This window comes from Schistocerca americana, chromosome X (assembly GCF_021461395.2).
Source record: "Schistocerca americana isolate TAMUIC-IGC-003095 chromosome X, iqSchAmer2.1, whole genome shotgun sequence".
NCBI lineage: Eukaryota > Metazoa > Arthropoda > Insecta > Orthoptera > Acrididae > Schistocerca > Schistocerca americana.
This window is the reverse complement of record NC_060130.1, coordinates 323188888-323206800: the sequence shown is the minus strand read 5'-3', so window position 1 is coordinate 323206800 and position 17913 is coordinate 323188888. Positions and strand designations below refer to the sequence as shown.

General features: G+C 41.7%; 1 pseudogene; it reads right to left on the bottom strand.

Moving 5' to 3' along the window:
* Window positions 1–4707: 4707 nt before the first annotated feature.
* On the bottom strand, window positions 4708–4825 carry LOC124557402 (annotated as a pseudogene).
* Window positions 4826–17913: the final 13088 nt, after the last annotated feature.

Sequence of the window (17913 nt, the reverse complement as noted above, 5' to 3'; positions counted from 1 at the left end):
AAAATAAAATAAAGGAAGATAAGTATTTAATGTTCGTCGACAACCTGGTCATTCATGCTGAAGTGTAAACTGGGATTGGGTAAGAATGAGGAAAGAAATCAGCCGTGTCCTTTGCAAAAGAACCAAACAGAAATTTGCATTAACTGACTTTGTCAAACCTAAAGCCGAGTGGTAGGACTGGAATTTAGACCCTGCTCCCACCGAATGATCACTTAACCAACGAAAAGCAGAACAGAAATCCTCTGTTTTAACGTATGGTATAATCAACTTTTCTGCCGTTTTGGAATAAAGAAATTGAAACAAATTTTGTGCGTTTTCACAGTAGTAGTACTGTTAAAAACGACCATACATAAACCAATCGTGTGGCAATCCGTGTGTCTCTTGCGTACATAGAAAACAAATGAATCGTTGAGACCTGCGACTTCTGAACACAATTGTACAGTGATTTAACCTTAATGGGTGTTGTAATTCTAGGGTAGATTTGCTTTAGATCATGGAGGTAATAGTTAGGTGAAGAAGTGCTGTTTAACGAAATGGGTTTGGTGAGGATCATTAAGGTAGCAATAAACTAAACTCTTGACGTGGAAGCTGATACACGTGATTTCTGTTTGGCTTTTTGACTGTCATCTCTTTGAATTTTCATCCTGAAACCTGTTTATTTGCTAAGATTGCAAAGTAAGTTATTGAGAGAAAAGTGCATTCTCAGCGGGAATGCGATTTTCTAGTCCAGTCGTCGAATCTTGCAATTTATTAGAGCGCAATTGTTTTGCTTCAGGGCGATGGACAGTTTGCTCAAATAGGTGAAGTCATACAGCTTTAAGTGATATTGACAATCCTGATTAAAAGAAGAGAAGCTTGTTATTGCAAACCTCGCCACAACCAGCGTGAAATATTTAGTAATTAGCAACACCATAAAACTAGCTCTATCAGTGACACAAAATAATAAAATTTTAGATTTCTGATATTTGTGAAAGTAGCGCACACACAGCTTTAACCCCCATACATGATAACAATGAGCCTCGCATCATTTCCAGTATATCACGCGTTATAAAAATTTGAAATTACTTTCCTGCTACCATAACACATTTAGATGTTCACTAAATGAGATTCTCGAAAGTTACATAAGGTCAGAGCCCTATGAAAGGTGTTGTTTCCTTGAATTTGATTTGAACGCCGGATCAAAAGTAATCGGCTTCGCCGGTGGTGATAACATGAGAAAAAAGTCCGAATCCTTTTCAAGTGGGATCACAACCGCTATGGTCAGTTTGAATGAAGAGTGCCTATTTTCTCAAAGGTTAAAGTCGTCACTATTTTTCCTTTGTGATTCGCTACTGACAACGGGACACTTCACTTACGTTCACGTACTTTACAGTCTACATGTTTAAAACAAAAACTCTGTTACTATGCGGCTGTTACTACCATAAACGTCTGCACGATCATCTCATAGTGTTGTAATCCGTAAGCAGTAGAGGAAAGAAATGCAGACTTGGGTTCCGGCACAAGAGCACACATCATTAATGTGTAAAGCACTTTGTAGCCTCAATGGTGTTAGTGCCTTCCGCTGAACGAAACCACAACAATGTTTGCAGCGGTTCGTAGAGACCACAACAGCGACGTTTACTGCTGCAAAGCATTTTAGATGTTTCTGCGTGGCAATGAAAACAAAGAGACCTTTTTGTGGGTTGCGTCCCTCAGTGCGGCGTTTGCTCATAACGCTGCAGCTCCTCTTCATCTTTCCTGCTGTGGTCGCACACAGCGTTTATGCCTAGGTTATATGGCGTCGGAAGCAAAGGGTACTCTTCAGCTAAAACACATTCTGCAGCTTTTCTCTGTTTGTTCGCTTTTGGTGTGCTGTCAGCACACTTTATATTATTCAATTTGTACAAGCCGTTTGTATCAGTACTCAGCATAATACTCGATTCTGCATAACTGTTTTCGAAAGAGGTTGTAAGGTAAGTATAAAGGTAAAACAAGGGTAATGGAACTTTGAGGTTTGTTGACGACTTATTCTCCAATAGACGGCCACGGACTTATCAGAGTGTTTTAACGGAATGAGGGTTTCGTATGAACGTGAAAGAAAGTAAAGCAAGAGTACTAGAATTAGTAGAATTACATAATGTGATGCTGAGAGAAAAAGATTAGGAATTGGGACGCTGAAAGTAGAGTTCTGCTATTTAGGCAACAAAATAACTGACGACGGTAGAGGTAAAGACGATATAAAACTTAGACTGACGAAAACAACAGAAGTTTTCCTGTGAAAGAGAAATATATTAACATCGATTACGAATTTAAATGTTAGGAAGCTTTTTCTAAATTATTTGTTTGGAATTTAGACTTATATGGAAGTGAAACATGAATGATGAACAGTACAGACTAGGAGAGAAAAGTGCTTTTGAAATGTAATTCAATGAAGGAATGATGAATATTAGAAGGGTCAAGCGGGTAAATAATGAAGAGATACTAAGAAGAGGTGGGGAAGAAAGCATTTTGTGACAAAATTGACTAAAAGAAGGGATAGCCTGATAGGACACATTACTAATCCAGTAGAATTCATTTTGGCTGTGGAGGAAGGCGTGTAGGGTAAAAACTATTGTAGGCTGCAGTCGTTATTCGCCCCACGACAGAATAGTGTGAAGAACTGCACAGAACCAACCTTCGCAATGAATACAAGAATAAAAATCATTTATGAAGAAAGGACAATTACTATTTTTCGTTGTCTTTATCTTCGTTAGTGCAAAGTGCAAGAGAAAGGCATAATTGTTGCCGTACTGCTAAATATTTAGGTATTCTTTATACGATGTACGTTGAGATATTTGGTAGGCTACGGCATCTACAGTAATGATTATCAGGAGCTCAACTTTTGCGACAGTTATACCGGAAGGATGTATTATTGTCACATGAGTGTTGAGGTACATGGAAAATCTTGACAAATCCCATCTTTCTTCGGGGTTCGTCCATGTCCAGATACTGTTGGCCAGCCATCTGTCGGCTATGTGACAATAATTATATCTTATGCCTGTGGCCATGTGCTCTTTCTTATCATCACTGTCTACATCATCAGCTCCGAATCTAAACTGCTGGATCGATCACGTTAGAGATGGCCCCAAATTTCTACTGCGGACGCAATTGAGAATCTTCCAAGGCAATCTCTTTGCATGTCACTCTGCAAACATTTCCATGTTCTTTGTCAAAAAACTGAATACACGCCCTCTATAGCAAAATCTTCGATCTATTTACTATATAAAAATATGTACCCTGTAACAAAATCCAAAATCCTGAATTCAGCTAACTCCATCCTCGTCATCATCTATACACCCATGGTCCACGCATACGAAAGAAAAAAATTTCAGATAAGGGTAAACAGTTATACAGTTTGAAGAGTACCCCTTTCCTTATTTTCCTAGTTATGAGTGTTCTCTTAAAGAGTCACATGAACATTACAAAGTGCGCAATTTACTGTAGGCTAAATATTCCTGTCTCTCTTAAATTTTATGTTCATTCACAAGAAGTTGAGCTCTTTCACCTGTTCCATATTGTAGTTCCTTGGACCAGCATTATCTCATAAAAATCTTGTCCGTGACTAGATATTATCTTTCTTTTTTTAATATGAATTGCCAGACCGTATTCCATTGCGATTTTCCCTAGTTTATTGTCACTTCTTATGCAAAAAATATTGCGAACAACGTCTGGATCGGAAGTTCCTAACAAATTAAAACTGAGTGTAGGATCACAATTCGAATACTTGAGTTTAGTCATTGTCATATCGATTGAGCTATGCAGCTACGACTTAGGATCTGCCTTACAGCTTCTGTCTACCAATACGTCTCTCCTACTTTCAAACATCTCGGAAGTCCCCTCGCGTAAGTCAGTGAATCTTCACCAGCGTGAGAATAAATATTGCAAGGTCTGGCATAGCCATCGTCTGCGGTTTATTCCCAGACTGCATCTTTCACTGTACAGATTTGTGCAACCGTTTCCCAACGATCCAGCATTAAAACTGTGTGCGGGAAGGGACTCGAACCCTGATCCTTTCCTGGAAAATTCAGTTGTCAAGAACATTGTCCACCGAAGGCAATGTTACATATTCAAGCGTAGGCGCAGAATACCGTTGTAGTCTGCTAGGAAAACTCAATTTCTAAGTGAAAAATTTATTCTGTAATCATCTATATCACCGCGAAACTTCTGTACAGAATTCAGAAGATCGTGTGGCATTCTTTTGTGGTTCGAATATTCCATCATTTGTAGAGTGTGGTTAACAACTAGGAAGTGACCAACTGATATAGTGATACGATGTCTGTCCACGCTGGAATATAAGAGAGACTTTTCATAATGTCTCACCGTTCATAACTAACTATGAAACTGTTAATCATAAAAAAGGTCCGCATCGCCTCCTCCACCATTACAGCATTTGCCGGTAAGACACAGTGTCGGATACAGAAAAACCTCAAAGAGGGGGCGCTAAAGATATCTTGAGCTACTTTTACTGTTAAAAAACTAAACTCCTCCCGAACAGGATGTGAAGGCCCAACGGTAACGACGGGCCGCCGTGTCATCCTCAGCCCATAGACGTCACTGGATGCGGATAGGCGGGGGCATGTGGTCAGCACACCGCTCTCCCAGTCGTATGTCCGTCTCCGAGACCGGAGCCGCTACTTCTCTATCAAGTAGCTCCTCAGTTTGCCTCACAAGGGCTGAGTGCACCCCGCTTGCCAACAGCGCAAGGTAGACCGGATGGTCACCCATCCAAGTAATAGCCCAACCCGACAGCGCTTAACTTCGATGATCTGACGGGAACCGGTGTTACCACTGCGGCAAGGCCGTTGGCTACCTTTACTTTTACCATAATAAAAAATAATCAAGTCATATGCAAAGTTTAAGAAAGTTTTATATAAAATGAGTACACACATATACAAGACAATGCCATCTTATGATATAAGAAAGTTACAATTGTGGTTCTCTTCCTTATATGATCAATTCTATGCGCCTATTCGGTGAATAGTCCGCATTTCCTACGCTACGTATCGAAGGTACCCTGTACAAGAAAACAGTAGAATATTTGCGGCTTTTCTCGAACAAATGCCAGCCAGAAGAACGTAGATATGTGTTAGCTTTCTATGTGCCAGACAGAAACGTATAAAATACGATTACGCGGACGCGCATGCTACATAGGAAAGAACAACTACTCGCAGTTACTCGATAGTTCGATTCAGTCGAGTCGACTGACGAAAGAAAATAGTGTGCCGGCTGACTGGAGAGGACGGCGCGGGTGGCAATCGTGGCAGCCCTGCAAGGGCGGCCGGAGGGGGAGGGGGGGGGGGGGGCGCCCCGCGCGCCCCACATATATGTCTGCCACTGGTAGGACAGAGGTACAAATCACAGCCCAGCCGTCTAGATTTCAGTTTCCGTGCTTTCCCTAATGGCTTCTGCCAACTGCTGGGATGGTCCCTTTGAAAAGGGCATCCTTCCTTCATCAGAGCTTGTAGTCCGTGTCTGGTGACCTCGTCATCAACGGAACGTTAAACAATAATTTATCTTCCTTCTACAATTTTCGCGATCGACGCAGATAATCTTTTTTTTTGGTTGTCACAGAGTGTATTGAAGTATTAAATTCCTTTTACAAGAACTTGTGAAGCTTGGCCATCCGTTCCCAACCAGCGTGATGCCTTTGTTAACAACACAAGATCATTGACTTTTCAACGCCATGTACAGATTCACTGCTGCGCAGGTATCCGCATCTATGGCTCGTATCACACTGCAAAAGATTTTTGTCAAATACCCTTTACAAAAGATTATTTATAACGTCCTGTATGGTGTACTGGGGTACTCTTATCATATCATTTATAAAAGTTGTAGCGTGATACTAGCGATTTTTCAAATATTGGTCAAAGAGTTTTGGCAGTGTAATACTCGCGCAAAACCAACATTCCTCAGACAATGTACTCCACAAAAGTTCTCTGTAACTTTTGAATTTACAATGATTATTCTGAACTGGTCCGTCATTAACTATGTGCTTGTATATTCTATCTACAACGAGCGCGCGCGCGTAGGTCTCTCCCCCCCCCCCCCCCCCCCTCTGTGTGTGTATTTGTGTGTGTGTGTGTGTGTGTGTGTGTGTGTGCGCGCGCGCGTGTGTATGTGTGTGTGTGTGTGTGTGTGTGTGTGTGTGTGTCTGTGTGTGTGTGTGTGTGTGTGTGTGTCTGTGTGTGTGAGTGTGTGTGTGTGTGTGTGTTTGTGTGTGTGTGTGTGTGTGTGGATGTGGGTGGGTGGGTCCGTGAGTGCGCACGCATGTTCGTACTTATGAGCAAACAAACAAATAAGTATTCTAAAATTAATGATCTATCAGTACCTCTATATTTTAAGCAAGAACAAACGGGTTATATGATGTGAACTGAAGATCAACAATAAGAAAAACCGGACAAAAGCGAGCAGTTTGAGGGTTCCGTACAAACTTAATTACGTGCACTGATAGTTCATCCACTGATTTTGAGCAGTGAGTTAGCGAGTATCAAATTATGTGATAAATAACTATATCTTTTGATTGCATTGACCTACAAGCTTAAATTTTTCCACCATGAAGGGACCATTGTCCTTAGTATACGACATAAATTTCAGCCTGACACCTCTACCCTTTCCTGAGAAAGAGGTGTCTCAACAGACGGACAGAGAGACAGAGGGACGGACAAAATAGTGGTCCAATAGAAGTTCCGTTTTTACTTACGGAACTCTAAAATACCTTCGCGATCATTCACACGTTATTTACGCTGTAATCTACTGTAAATGTGACAATCTATTGATAAATCCCAGTGACTTGAGAGCTAGCTGATAAACAAATAAATATTACTCCAGAATATCTATGCCGTTTGCTGCTTGTTAAAAAGAAAAAAAACTATTTTCGATTTAAGTGCTGACTATGAAGCTACAATTTTGTTTGTGGGGATAATTCATAATTATAAAATATTTTGTACCTTGTATGCTGGACCGAAGGAAAGTAGAGCAGGCGCTATACAGTGTCCCATTTATCTTAGTCACCGCAAACAACCTTTTGTTCAAATGGCTCTGAGCACTATGGGACTTAACTTCTAAGGTCATCAGTCCCCTAGAACTTAGAACTGCTTAAACCTAACTAACCTAAGAACATCACACACATCCATGCCCGAAGCAGGATTTGAACCTGCGACCGTAGCGGTCACGCGGTTCCAGACTGTAGCGCCTTTAACCGCTTGGCCACACTGGCCGGCAAACAACCTTTTGTCCAGAACTAAAAACGTACCAGACAAATGTAGTTTAGCTACCACGATGGCAACCACTTCCATTCCTCAAGATCCGTTCAAAAACGTTTCACAGTGTACCATTCATGTACGCATGACATTTTTAAAAACGTATCACAAAACTGACTTCGACTCTCCTTCACTAGCACTAAGTGTAGGTACTCAGGGTAACTTGTTCACTTGCTGGACTATCGGAAAACAAATGGAAATACGAGGAACATGCACACCGGTCATTCTGTTAAGTGACCTGTTCAAATAGTATCACGCAACGTTCATCTTAAAAAGAAACAGAAATGGGGATCTCTAATACCATTCTGTAGTACTGTGTTTAAGTGTGGCCACAAAATATGGTAAAAAATTCAAAGGCGCTCGAAGTCGTGGTCATGAGATCGATACATTGATCCACGAGTCGGATAAAAGAATTCATCGCTGCTTCCAGTGTTGCTTGGTGAAGTTAATTACGATACGCACTATATCTTCCAGGATGTTCTCTGGAATTTTTGGAATATCGCGATAGATAATCTTTTACACTCTTGAAAAAAGACGTACCGGTGTTCATATCTTCGTAACGATGAAAGTTGGAAGAAAGGCAGTCATGTTGGTTAATGTCCCCCTGGTAGCTAAACACCATTTGCTACGTACATTTTTTTGTCTTGCTTCTGGACAAAAAGTTATCTGAGGTGGTCAAGATAAATGGGACACCCTGTATATTATCAAATATGGCACGGAGCAGCAATAAACGCGGCAGTAGGTCAACGCGCCACGGGTCCTCATCGGGAAGCTGGGCTGTAAATTAGGTTTACACTCAGCTCCCACAAAGGCTAAATACAATTTAAAAGTCCGTCGTCGTTGCAAGTGTTTCTCCCCAGTGCAGAGCCTGAAAAATGTGTTTGTGGAGGAATGCGAGGTGCGCCCGTGTGGGCTGCCTTTGTGGGGCCCATTCGCAGCTGCTCGCTTTGTGCGCTGCACTTCCCTACTGTGCATGCGCCACTTATTCACGTTCGCAGCCGTTCCTGCAAACACGAATGTGTCAACTCAGCTTAATTATGCGAAATTGCTTTTGCACTCGGTAGCTGTTCCACTGGCCTCAGCCGCTTTATAGCAAAAGTCTCCTCGCACTTACCACCTGGACTGCATTCTTTCCGACTCACTCACTGTAATATTTACATACACGCAAGGGAACGTGCAAATTTACGCGCGCGTAATTTGTCTGTTTTTGCGAGCGTTAGCTGCAAGCAATAAAAATGTTTTACTATGGGGGGGGGTACGTTGCTTTGAACTTGCGTGTTAAAACACATTCTGACGTTACGGCCATTCGTGTCAGTAAAATAACTCATTCATCGGATAATTCCCTAGAATGCGTGATGGAGCAGAGTGTTTCACATATTCGTAATAACATCTTTATGACACTGTAGCTGATCGAAAATTGCTTATCTGGAGCTCATATTACATAAGTATGAGATATATCGCCATTTCTTCACTATTGCAGCCTGCGGCCTATTTTTAATATCTTTAAAAGATGGTTGTTTTAAGGTACCCTGATCTTACTTTCAACCTTTACTCTAACTCCTCCATGACATGCTACCTCAATATTAGATCAGAGCCGTCACCCAACAACTCCAAAGGAAGGAAGATTACAGATTGACATCCTGTCAACGGAATCTAACTTTGCACAATTGTTAATTGTTGGTTGTTGGTTGTTTTTGGGGGGAAGGAGACCAGACAGCGAGGTCATCGGTCTCATCGGATTGGGGAAGGAAGTCGGCCGTGCCCTTTGAAAGGAACCATCCCGGCATTTGCCTCGAGTGATTTAGGGAAATCACGGAAAACCTAAATCAAGATGGCCGGACGCGGGATTGAACCGTCGTCCTTCCGAATGCGAGTCCAGTGTGCTAACCACTGCGCCACCTCGCTCGGTAATTGTTAATTATCAAACAGTCTCAGTACCTCACCTAAATTCTAACGCCTATTCACCTTTTTAAATGTATTACACAAAAAATACATGCACAGCAGCGCAAATATCGACGGAACTGTAACGCCACTCTATGTTTACTCCTGAAGCTTAGATTCATTTCTGTTCGGTTCTGCCTCGGATTTGTTTTCGCAGCAGTGTTAGCTCCACGGGCCGGCCGCTGTGGCCGAGCGGTTCTAGGCGCTTCAGTCCGGAACAGCGCGACTGCTACGGTCGCAGGTTCGAATCCTGCCTCGGGCGTGGATGTGTGTGATGTCCTTAGGTTAGTTAGGTTTAAGTAGTTCTAAGTTCTAGGGGACTGATGACCTCAGATGTTAAGTCCCATAGTGCTCAGAGCCATTTGAACCATTTGAATTTAGCTCTACGGTAACAGCAACACAGCGGTACGTGTAGGTTTACTACTGAAGAGTTTGTCGATATACACACATTATATGATTCACTGAACGCGAAAGAAGAGCTTCACAATGAAGCTGTTCCCACAGCAACGTCAGCCATAGCACAGGACTTTTGCATCTGTAGGCCACCAAGGTCGTCTTGGTGACGCCATGTTAAAGGCCTTTTCACTGCTGTGGAAGTATTTTCATGGAAGTGAAGGTAACAGGAGTAACAAATTGCATAAATCAGAAATACATTATTGCCTGTAACGAGCCTCCCTGAACAACACGCCCCTTACATGAAAATACTCAGAAAATATTGCTGAACAGTCTTCAAAATTTGATCGTTGGAGTTCGAGTTCGCTCCTTACATCAACATGACTGCGTGATCAACTACCAGGAGGAGTAATGAAAATGGCAACAGTCACGGAAACCTAGTTTCAACTTAAATTTTTCTGAGTGCCGAACCCCTCAGTAAACTTTATGTTCATATTTTTACTTCTGCTTAGCTTGTGTACACGAGAAACTATCCAACAGTTGGAAACAGAAAAAAGAAAATCCCTTCATAAATTAGGCTCTCATGTTACCCTTTCAGTAATCACTGACGTACAGTAAAATAGATCATTGAGTGATGAACACACAATGTTGCAGAAACCCCATGTTCAACACACTTTCTTCAGCTAATTCTGCTAACTGAATGAATAACTTTCCCTGCTCACATATTTAAATTTCATATGTTTCTTGTATGAGAGATCAAATATCCGAAAGCAAAAAGGTGTTTACGTTTTACAATATCTGAGCAAAGAAAAAGTCTAAAGTATGTGCAAATATGAAATCGATAAGCTTTTCAAACGAAAATGGCTTTAATAGTGAGGAAGTCAGATTTACTTAAAAAGAAAATTAACTTTCGATGTTATTTTGCACTTAGAAAGGAAAGACGATACAGAGGATAAAGTGAAAAGACGCTTGTTGATGTTTTCGCGGCGTAATAATTAATCCATTACATTTCGGGTGTACAGCACCCTAAAATTTATTTCTGCTTCTAATATTTCGGCCGCATACCTTCCAGCCATTCTCAGAGTGAACCGACTTCAGCTACAAAAATGGTTCAAACGGCTCTGAGCACTATGGGACTTAACATCTGTGGTCATCAGTCCCCTAGAACTTAGAACTACTTAAACCTAACTAACTTAAGGACATCACACACATCCATGCCCGAGGCAGGATTCGAACCTGCGACCGTAGCAGTCGCACGGTTCCGGACTGAGCGCCTAGAACCGCTAGACCAGCGCGGCCGGCACTTTAGCTACAGTACGTTACAATAATGTTTTCGTTACTATAACCCACAAGAAACACAGGGGCTGGAAAGGTTGATAGGGGACAATGTGTATGCATAAATTGGACCTTGGGTGTGGAGTCTGTTCTTTCGTATATGTCCAAAAGACCAGACACTAACACATATAATAATAATATGTAAGACCTGACGGCATATCATGATACAGTCAGTGTGGATGCACACTAGGTCAGTCCTCTTACGTGAATCATGCGAGATACTGCGTGAATTGTGGAAAATGGACAACAGAAGGTGGGGGGGGGGGGGGGGGGGGTCGCTACAGAAATAGTGTGCAATAAGCCGGGAATTTGGGTTGGACGGGAAGCGTGCTCCGATAACCGTAGCGGTTAAGGCGACCGCTCTCGTAAAGCGGGAAATCCGGTTTCCAGTCTTCGCCCTGCACAAATTTTGGCCAATGAAGTGCTTCAATGCCCTCATGCGGCTGCCGTTGGTATTTCTCTTTCGTCATAAACTGGATCTGTGGCTATGCAGTCGACTCACACTGGGGTATCGATGAGTCGTTATTACCTGAACTTGATCGACGGTTTTTGGAGTTTATTAATGAGAATGCTGGATTCCGCTATTTTTCTAGGTTGAAAACGGTATCTCTGTCAATTAATTCATCGCCAAACGAATTACAACTGCTTCTTTCAGCGCCGAGTTCCAAAATGAAGTCGACGCTAGATTTTCGACATTGTTCGTACCGCATAGGGAGACCGGTATCGACGCAGTTTTCTGCCAACGGTGTTCCATGCACCTTTTGTGGATTGTACGTGTCGTCTACGCTATATACCAAAGGCCACACTTGAAAGTACTGTAGCGTCTCGTACCTTCAGTCTGTCACCTCACTCTGAAGATGGCCAGAAGGCAAACGGCAGAAATACTAGCCGAAGAAATAAAGTTTATACGACGGCAGTACCGAAATGAAATGGATTAGCTAACAAGGCACTATTTGCTGCATTCTGAATGCTGTTTGATTTGTTTTTAATTACATATTTTCCCGATCAGATAGTTTTAAATGTTTCGGAATGTGTGGTCGACACCTTTCCTATTCTCTTATTTCTCAGGCTTGTAGGAATTTTACCGTACAACCTTTGTCAAGAAGATTCAAAAGGTAGATTGCTTTGGTCCTCAATAAACTCCTGCACTCTATTACTATATTTCGTGCTCACCTATACCGCTCAAGTGCCAAACTGCAGAAGCAGGCACCTGTAATAACACACACAATTTTGGTGATGACGTGTAAATAAAAACAGCCAATCGTGCAAGCGAGACTCAGTACAGGAATACTCCGCCAGAGATGCTGCGTAGGCCCACTCGCCACGAGTAGTCGAGTACGACAAGAAAATCGCTCGTGTAAAAGAGCCTTTACTACTGATAAGGGAACTCCCCATCTCACCCCTTCAGATTTGGGTGCCCCGTCAAAAACTGGAAGCATATCAAGCATGAAAACAGGAAGAGGACGTACTGAACTGTGAAAAAAGAACGGTCCAAGCTCAAGATGTGCAAAACTGGGCGTGTTAGAAGAACCACGGCGTCGTGGTTGCATGGTCACGGTGTTGATCGTAAAGTGCGAGATCTGTGTTGAAACCTCTCACGCCCCTTTTTTTCCACAAAATTATGAACTGTCCATTTGGTCATTGACGAGTGTGCTTTCCTTCTTTACTCTTGCCAATTGTCATGCTTTATATTAGTTATAGAATATGAGTCATGCAGTAAGACTATATTACCGACACAAGCAAATGTCATAAATAGTGAGAGCAGGTGATATGCCAGACAGACCTCTCATAGAAATTAAAAGAATAAATAAATGGGTGTAAACTGTGTTACACCAAAAGAATTCAAGAGTCAAAACTTCCAAAACGGAACACAAGAGTCATCATATGATACTTGTGCATAACAAAATATAGGAGGTACGTAAGTCTGCATATCCCTTCCTTACACTTCGCTGGTGCAATCAGACGATACGGGATGACACAGACATAACGCTGAAAAGAGCGAACAGACACGTCAATTACAAGACGGTCAGTTCATAATTTTGTGAAAAAAATGAGGTGCGATCGAGATTTGAACACGAATCTGCCGCACTGTAGTTCAACACCTTGACCACGCAACCACTACGCCGTGGTTCTTCCAAAGTACTCGATGTTACTCAACATAAGCTTGGACCGTTCACTGTTTCTGTTTTGCTTCCTTTTTCACAGTTCAGTACACCTCCTTCTTGTTTTCATGCTTGGTACGTTTTCAGTTTTTGACGGGCTATCCACTGGAGCATCTTACCACTAAATCTGAGGGCGGTGCGATGGGAAGTTTCCCTTTTCCCTCGTGAGCCATCTCCGCTGGAAGCCGCGCAGACTTACTTTTGCGCCTTCACGCTGGGGTCAGAAGAGATGATGCTGCCTACTGTGCCACAGAGGAACTTAAAAGGAAAAGAGAACTTTCATGGTTTTCCTACTTCACACACTATCGTTAAACGTTCAAGAAAAGGGCCAAACGCAAGATAAGAGAAAAACATGTAACATCAGAGCAACAATAACATGAACTCTCTATACTGAGTTCCTCAATATTCAAACTTTTCGTTATTATGTACTTATCAAATAGGTTATTCCGTCGCTAAACGTGCGGAGGAAACAGTTTTCGCAGAAACATCGCACACGACATTAAATAAAGCATAATATGACAATGAAACAGAGATTTAGCACATCCACTACTTATAGGCGGCCTACACAAAATACGTCGCTCTGTTAGCAACAGAGATTCACAGAAATTACAACGCGCTCTTCGCCTGTATTGACGCTGCCGATGTGCATATCTATCACCAACACAATTCAGCCCACGAATCGTATAAACGTATGGTAACAGTAATGATCTATAGCATATCTATCAAATTTGTGTATTACTCGCAAATATCGGCTGGCCTCATGGCGCAGGTTACAGATTAGAGCATAGAGCAAAATACATTCCTGTTTTATTTGCTCTGTTACTTCAAATGGCTCTGAGCACTATGGGACTTAACATCTGAGGTCATCAGTCCCCTAGAACTTAGAACTACTTAAACCTAACTAACCTAAGGACATCACACACATCCATGCCCGAGGCAGGATTCGAACCTGCGACCGTAGCAGTCGCGCGGTTCCGGATTGAAGCGCCTAGAACCGCTCGGCCACCGCGGCGGGCGCTCTGTTACTATATATAGTCGAAAGAAGTTAAAAGTGAAGTGGTGAAAGATATTGAGTAAATACTGTTCAAAAACACAGCGTACAAAATGCATCATGGAAGCATGATATGTTGATAACACTTGACTTCACAACGTCGATTACTTTTATTCTTGTTATTTTATTACAAAAAGTATATACGAGTATCCGACTATTTCCAAATGCACCCACATATTATGGTTTTAGGCCCACTACAATAAGATTCAAAGTTAGTTACATGCAAGTAAGGCGATGCTCACATACCAGAGGACGCAGAAACCGAAACATACCTGCGTAACAACAAGGACGGGAAATAAATTGTATTTTCTAAATAATCCCGCCTTATGCAAATGTTTTAAATGACGTGGTGGTGGCCTTTCACTGTAAAATTATTTATTTACAAGATCCGCTGTTGTGATTTCGGCCATTTGCCCATTAACAAGTGGAATACTAACAAATTTTTGCTTCAGTATATGTCTGAAGATTAAAAATGGATTTAACGACAACATTTATCCATGACAGATACTATTTAAGATTGTGACATGTGCCGGCGCACAATTGTGTAGTAATCCAGTTGATAATGACCACACGGCCGAAATTGCAATAGAGAGTTTCATTAATAAATAACTTCGTAGTCAAAGGCAATCATGATGTCATTTAGAAAATTTTGCATCACTGTGTACCTCAGTTACGAAAAGTTAAGCAATTCTGACAGATTCAAAGATTAGAGATCATGTAGCAACGTAACAGTTTACATGCTGCAGTAACGCTCCAGCTTCGTCAAAGAGAGCCAAAAACACACTAAAGAATCCACAGAAACTTACCTGTGTGGTAGCTACGTATGTGTGCGTGCGTGAATGTGTGCGAGCGTTTGTGTGAGTGTGTGTGTGTGTGTGTGTGTGTGTGTGTGTGTGTGTGTGTGTGTGATGTCTATGAAAGCACTAAATTTGTAATAGTATTCAAACTGTGCAACGTTTTGCCGCAGGATATGATAGTTTCTCTGTGTATAAAGCTACTTGATTCTCTCCGGGGCGGGAAGAAGTAATATCTATCATTATCCACTTAAAACTATTGAACAACGGAACAATTGACCGAGGTGTATTTTTCTCACGCCGCGGCGCGCACACCCTGCAATCAATGCAGTGTTCTCGCGGCATAACAATCACTTCCTTTTCCACCCCTCTAATTCTATGCCGCCCCTTCCCGGGGACGGTCGGTTTTCTCCACAGCAGTGATCTATGGGCCAAGGCTGGCGAACTGTGTCAGAGAAATTCACAGTGCACGGCTCCTCACATGAGAGCTTCGTCGGGTGTGGAGAGCCAAATGGCCCGTCGTGCGATAGAAAAAAGGGTTTTCTGAAAATGAGATTGCCAAACGCTGCAAAATCGTTAAAGGCTACCTAGCGAGATGATTCAAAGCCCCATTGACCACCCGGACTTTTATCCATTATTATTTGAACCTCATTTCGCGTATTTAGTACATATTTTACAATTTATTTCACTCTCTCTCTCTCTTTTTCTCTGTCTGTCTCTCTAGCGAAACTTTGTAGAAATTCTTCCGTAGTAATTGTGATTCTATGCATGATGTTAAGGTAAAAACATGATAACAACAGTTCCATTATCGGCGAAAAATACTGTGAGCGTAACTTTGTCTTTGTATGGGTACCCCTCAGTTCTTGTGTTTCTTTTTTTTAATCATTTGCCAACACATTTTTATTGATCAACATTCGTTTTAAAAATTCACAGTTCTCCATGAGATTCTGCTGCTACAGGATGTCACCATCATGAATAGCAATAATCAGGTTTGACGAAGAGAATCAGGACGTATTTACGTGATTGTTCAGTTACTGTGATATATTTAGGAAGCACGAGAAAATTTATTAATGCACGCGTCTTGAATAATCTTCAGTATGGAAAGTAAAAGTGTTAGTAGTTTGGGTAAGTGGGTATGTGTGAGATTACAAATTCGAATGTCTAGGCTTCACCCACAGCTACACCTGGGTTTTGTTTTCTGTCAATTATTTCTTCTACCAATGATCTGTTAATGTGAAAAAGGCCAGGTTACACTGTTGTTCGGAGTCAGTGCTAAACCGTAGATATCCCTGTAACTGACTGGGTAAGCAGTTCACAGGTCGGAAGATGGCAGTGGCATACAATTTCCAATAGGACCATGCCCAATAAAGCAAATTTGGTTAAGGACAGTTTTACCACAAAGGTGGGTAACTTCGATTAATTAGGGTAGGAGATGTCTTCCAGAAGCAAGCGTAAGGGTTATAAGGGTGTAACAGAAGTCGATCGCGTGTGATTGAACTCGAAAGTAATAGAAGAAATACTGTTTTTTTTTAAGGTACAATCAGTAACAACTGGAATGTTGTTCCATGATACTTCGGGCGAAATGCCGGATGTCTGTAACTTAGTAACTTGCTGCCACAATATTTCAGCCCATAGTCTACTGGCCCCATTTGGGTGTGTACTGGCGAAAGTACACTGAAACCTCCTATTTGAGATCACACCGGCTCGTGCGTAGTACACCCAGTTGTCACTACGCAAGCTTTGCTTGAGCGCATGCGCTTCTGCTACAAGTCTGTGCACTGCTGTTCTGTGTACTGAGTACACAACGCATGTGCCGGCGGGGTCTTAAATAGGGGAGCTCATTGTACATTCGCCAGTGTACGCCGGAAGATGGTCAGAAGACTCTGCACCGAAATAGTATTGGAGCAATTTACTAACGTCTGGCATTTCACCCGAATTTTCATGGACCAATCTACAAGCCGGGGAAGTTTCCAATTTCACAACTAGTATTTTAGTTTGAACAGCACATTATATTATCGTGTGTGGTCCAATTGCACATCTTCCCTTTCTCCGATCTTTCAATCAGCTACCAGTAGCCAGATTTGGAAGTGGAATTATAACTTAATGAAGAATCTGAACTTCGATACAGCGTGTTGTTTTTCGCAAACACAGACCATTTCCACACACAAAACTAAATAAATGGTCCTACGAATGATCGGAGATGAAACACTGAATCTGTTAGTCGGACAGATGCTCATAATTCTAAGCCTTTAACGCTGACGTATAGCTACTGTAGAATTATGGAATACTTTATAAGCATCTACATCTACATGATTGCTCTGCAATTCAAATTTAAGTGTTTGGCAGAGTGCTCGTAGAGCCACTTTCAGACTATTGCTCGACCGTTCCACTTTCAAATAGCGCATGTGAAAAAAGTGAGCATCTAAACATTTATGTCCGAGCATTGACTTTTTTTTTTTATTTTATTACTACGCTCATTTCTCCCTACGTAAGTGCGACTCAAAAAAAATGTTTTGGCGTTTGTAAGAGAAAATTGGTGATAAAAATTTCTTAAAAAATTCTCGCCACAACGAAAGAGGCCTTTGTTTTAATTATTGCTAGCCCAACTTGCTTATTATAGCGGTGATACTCTCACCCCTATTTTGCGATAATACAAAACAAGCTACCATCCTTAGAACTTTTCCGACGTACTCCATCAATTCTGTTTGGCAAGGATTGCATGCCCCGAAGCAGTATTCCAGAAGACAACAGACAAGCGTAGTGCAGGCAGCCTTCTTAGTAGATCTGCTGCATCTTTTAAGTGTCCAGCCGATAGAGCGCAGTCTTTGGTTCATTTTTTCTACAACATTTTCTGTAGGATGGTCCCAATTTATGTTTTTGTAATTGTAACCCCATGGAATTTATTTGAATCTAGAACATTTAAATTTGTGCTATTTATCGTCTTACCGAAATTTAACGAG